At 30.9% G+C, this 5,469-nt stretch overlaps 1 long non-coding RNA gene across 2 annotated transcripts; it reads right to left on the reverse strand.

The window, feature by feature from the left end:
- Nucleotides 1-3,616: 3,616 nt before the first annotated feature.
- On the reverse strand, nt 3,617-4,343 carry LOC111878572 (uncharacterized). 2 transcript variants are annotated; one of them, XR_006191247.2, is made up of 3 exons: nt 4,275-4,343; nt 4,138-4,194; nt 3,617-4,014 (listed from the first exon to the last, which is right to left on the reverse strand). It is a non-coding gene; the product is annotated as an uncharacterized LOC111878572 (long non-coding RNA). The 2 variants fall into 2 exon arrangements; XR_002845832.3 differs by having other exon boundaries at nt 3,617-4,020; nt 4,275-4,341.
- Nucleotides 4,344-5,469: the final 1,126 nt, after the last annotated feature.

Consider the following 5,469-nt stretch of genomic DNA (forward strand, 5'->3'; position numbering starts at 1 on the left):
TTCAAAAGATGCGATACCGGGGGAATAGGAGTGATAGTAGAGGCAAAGAGCTTTAATCGGATAACTATATACGATGATTGGATGTCAAAACATCCACCCTACATTGAAAGAGTTTATTTTTGCTAAAAATAGGTTGAGTTATGATTTGTATATTTAAAATTATTATATAGATAAAAAATAAAAAATGAAAAAAAAAACAAATATATTGTCGATTGTAAGTAATTATGAATTAATTTGTTAAGCAAAATAAACATAATAATGTTTTGAAGATATGATTTTATATTTTCAAAATTTGAATTTAAATTGAATTTGATTTGTTACCATAAAAAAAGGAAATAATAAAAATCATAAAAAAATGTCACGTGTCAAAGAGACATTCTAAAAAATTGACACGTGTTATTTTTAGGTTTCATTTATTAGAAGATATATTTATTTTGTAGAAATAGGTTCGTTAGAATATAGAATAGCTTACTTCTTATATTAGATCATCCACAATACTCGTTAGAATATAGAATAGCTTACTTCATCCACAATACTCACAATTAACTATTATTATACTATTAAAACCATGGCATGTCTACTGATAAGTACTAACAAACCACTCCATATTATTTTTTTAATTAAATTTAATTTAAAAATATATTGAAAATACAATATATATAGAAGTAGGATCAGTTGAGAAAACCAAAAATGTTGAGAAAACGAGAACACATCTGGGCCACTTAAATATTTAAATCTAAAGCTATTATCAAACGGGTAATTTAAGTTGATTAAAAAACTATCGGTAGTAAAGTGTAACTTTTAAAATGGCATAAGGGTATAACAGTAATTGAAACTCTTGGTGAATCCTATAATTTCTCATTCACCTTCTTATTTCCATTAAAGATTGTCGTTTCCCTACTCATTCCCGTATCAAACGATTTTTGTAGCCCTAATCGGACCTACAAGCTGCTGTGAAGATAAAGACTATTGATAGAGTCACTTTTTTTCTCTACTCATCCAGAAAGCACCCCATTTCTCCTTCGTCTTCAATCTTCAGCAATCCATTTGCCTCTCACCAATCTGCAACGCCGCCGCCTCCTTCTACTGCCCTAGCCCCGACAACGCAAGCTTCGCCGAAGATGGTGCAGCGACATTGACTTTCCCGACCATTGAGGCGTCTCAGAAGAGACGAGGAGACGTGAGTGGATTCGAAGCATGAAACACAATTTGAGGTAATTTGGTTGAAGGAAATTGAGATACAGAGGGAATAAATTGAAAGCACATGGGTGTATATCAATTCTCCTGTTCTAAATCTACAATTGATGATTTTTTTGAGGTTAATGGTCTTCATTGTGTGTATATCAATTCTCTTGAATCGATTTTTTTTTTAAATTTTAATCCAAGATCATATTTTTTCATCAATTTTCTCGTTCCTGTTCTTATAGTCAATTTGATTTCATGATTATTAATTTGATTCATCTCGAACATGAAAATTTCTGATGATCTGTGAGTGAAATCTATCTTTAAAGAATCGATTTGGTGTTTGATTGAATGCTAATCTTGAAGTCTGGTGATGAACGGACGAACCAATCGGATGTGAAGACTGAATCGCTTTGCTGGGATTATCGAATTCTTGGTTGTTTATAGTGATTCTGATTTTGATCGGAATTAATTTGATGACTGGTTCGCAATCGCTAAATGGGTTTTACATTCGGGGCTTAAGACACCGGTTAATTCGCAATCTGTGATAAAGCTGAGTCGGAATGGTTGAGATTGTTCTACATAGTCAAAACCATAAAAGTCAAAATCGACTTATGTAAACGAAGAACAATGGCTTGTTGATTTGGTTGTGGAGGGCGTATTTGACATCGAGTTCATTGGCTTTGTATCTGGGACGATTGGGCTGTTTGATGAAATGCGTGAGAGAGGTATTCATTTGTGAATAACAGGGTATTCATTTGTTAATAAAATTGTATTCATTTGTAAATAGCAGTGTAATCATGTGTGAATGAGAGTATTTATTTATGATTAGATGTATTCTTTTATTCATTTATGAATACCAGGGTATTCATTTGTTAATAACAATGTATTCATTTGTAGATAGCAGTGTAATCATGTGTGAATAAGTGTATTTATTTATTATTAAAGGTATTCTTTTATGAAGAAATGATAATTTTTACACCCCTTTTATTTTCAGTTGATTAAAAAAAAGGTGGATTACTTGTAAATTGATATGTATTCATTTGTGATTATAGTAGTATTAGTTTTTTGAAAAAAAAATGGTTTATGAATACAAATGTATTGATTTGGGGTTAGAATTCTATTAATTTTTTCAAAAAAAAAAAACATGAAGTAAGAGAAAAAAATTATTTTTTAAGAATAAAAAATAAATTTTTATAGTTAATTTTTTTTTTTGATAAAAATGTTTTTTGTATCTCATTAATAAGAAAAATAAAAAATCAAATATTTCCTTCTTTTTTGGTAACTGATCCTAAATTTAAGGGAATTTGATTGATTTTATTTTATTTTAACTTAATTACAATATACAATTACTAATATGACCTTATATATATATATATATATATATATATATATATATATATATATATATATATATATATATATATATATATCGCTTAGAAAATATGTAGCTGTCATGTACCTAAGATTATATATAAAACCCTCCAAAGAAATTTTGTGTTAATATTCAAAGGATTTTCAAACAGTTTTAAAGTACATCAAGTCGTTTCAACTGATTCAAAATATTTTAAAAAGTGTTTCAAACTACTTTAAATATTTTATACTTTTATTTCATAGTACAGGTTTATATGTATATATCTTATACGTTTATGTATACAATTTTATTTAAATAAATCTTTAACCCTTTTGTATCATGTCGAGTAACAGGGTACCTTTCTCATCGTTCTTATCGGGTTATACAAACTGTTTAGTTCAAGGACTTTCAATGCATACAAAAATCATAGAACATACATTTAAACTATAATAGATATAGTTTATGAAATACTACTCTAGTTCACTACTACAAGGATACACAATTAAAATAACTATTTAAGTATAATTATTTTGTATTACAAAGTACATCACTACAGGTTAGTACAAACGATTACTATTAGAAGAGAACACTATAACACTATGCGTAAACTAGTTAATACAGGGCTGTGAGACGCTACTTCGGGTACCCACCAGGGTGCAGGTTCAAGTCCTATAAATTATGACCAGAGTCTCCCGGATGGAGAGCGTGAGGTTTATGTATAGATCTACACGGGACTGACAATCCCACACCCAAACTGCTAGCTACAGTTAGGCAAACATGCCTGGGGGTAACAAATGTTTTAAATACTGACGCCTGAAGAACGTCGTAGAGGCCACTAGGTCATATTAGTATGGTTATATGAAACTAACCACTACTAGAAAAACAGCCTTTTACGACGCTCATTGCGCGTCATAAAAGGCTCAGACGACGCGCAAATGCGCGTCAAGGAAGGCCCTGTCATAAAGAGAGACGAAGCGCATTTACGACGCACGTTTACGACACGCAATGCGTATCAAGGAAGGCCCTGTCATAAAGGAAGACGACACACATTCGCGTGTCGTAACCTTACGACGCGCATGTTAATGACACGCAATGCGTATCAAGAAAGCCCCTGTCAAAAAAGGCCATGTCATAAATGAAGATGACACACATTTTTGCGTATCATAATTTTAAATGTTAAAAAAAATATTATTTACAGATTTACTAATTTTCAAATTAAATTTGCATTTAATGTCTCATAACAGAAAATAAAATACCATATACAAAAAATACAATCCATTGCATAAAAGTTATTGTCATACAAATAACAAACTTTATTTCATATTCATACATATGATTACATTATTCATTAAAAAGACATATACCTACATCTTCCCCTAAAATGTTATTACATGATGTTGGCCACTTCATTGATGGATCACCAAGAGGAAAACCAACAACTGCCCTAAAATGTTCCATGATGTGCCCATACTCATGTCCTGTAACTTTAAAGATTTAATAAAATAAAATACCTCCTAAAAATAAAATTGCACAAGAAACAACGCATCATAATGAGAAATTACTAACATGAATGGAAGAAGTACACTATAAATTTGTTTTACCAAGAGTGGCATGGACGATCAGGTGCTACAAAGTTTGTCCAAGCTGCCAAACAAAGACTGCATGCAAACCAAAACATACATACATTATAAATTTAATTACCATACAAATCATATTCATACATACGAGTTTGTTTTACCTTTTTTTGCCTCATATCTTTATTTGTTTTATTCTTATTAGCCATGGAGTGTTGGTGTTTTCTTTTCTCTCGTTCAGTTAATCTCTCAAATGGATCTACTTCCTATGACAATGACATATGATATATATATATATATATATATATATATATATATATATACACACACACATATATTGAACATGTTTCATATGCTTTTTCAAATGGGATCCTTCTCCCTCTCCCTCTCCCGCTGGTAATTTCCTCTTCAAACCTGATCCTCCAGATTTAATAAAACATAAGACTATCAGTCTATAACCTCAACAATAAAAACAAAACAAATTATTATTAAAATCAAATAATGATAATACAAATTGTTACAAATTGGGGGATAGTAGGGTCTTCTTCTATGATGACATATAAAGCAGCTCTATTACAATATTACCCTTGAGGGACAGTAGGGTCTTCTTCTATGATGACAAATTATGGGACAACAGTACATGACAAAATGCATGTAGATAGATAAGGTTGTTTCTTTTTTACTTAATAAAATCAAAATGACTTGTCGGGCTAAGTGAGAGGTTGGTCACTTTATGTATTAAGACCCTCCCTATTACGATATTACCCTTGTTTATTTTTTTTTATTTTATTCAACTTTTGACAACCTCATGAAAAAGGCACTATCGACCTCGTTTTTTTTCAATGTTCACAGAATTTTAAGCAAAATGTTGGCATCTATTTACCTGTTGTTGTTTGTTTTAGAATTTGTAAAGAGAGAGAGAGTGAGAGACTCGTCATGCCTTTATGGTGTATCAAAGGAGGGCGCAAAAAGACGACCCAGTTACCATCCTAAGCAATTAGTGGTCCTAGACCAGTTTTGGACTCCAGGGGCAAAATGGTCTTTTATGCTTATTATTATTATTATTATCCGTTTGAATTATTTAGACCATTACGTGCAGGTGGAGATGGTATAGGAGTAATGGGGTGACAATATATTCTCCTCCTTGGATCATTCTTTGTAATACATTGAAAAGTTCAAATTAATAGTTACAAAAGACCCGTGAATGTGATAGTGAAAAAATAGTTATTAATCAACCTCTATATAGTTGCAGAGTTTAGTTGTTAAACCCTAATTCACGTAAGAATAAAAAAGGAAATATTGTTACACAAAATCAATAATACATAAACATCAATCAGTTAGCTATCAAAAGCCCTAATT

The sequence above is a fragment of the Lactuca sativa genome, chromosome 4 (genome assembly GCF_002870075.4).
Source record: "Lactuca sativa cultivar Salinas chromosome 4, Lsat_Salinas_v11, whole genome shotgun sequence".
In the NCBI taxonomy this organism is placed as follows: Eukaryota; Viridiplantae; Streptophyta; class Magnoliopsida; order Asterales; family Asteraceae; genus Lactuca; species Lactuca sativa.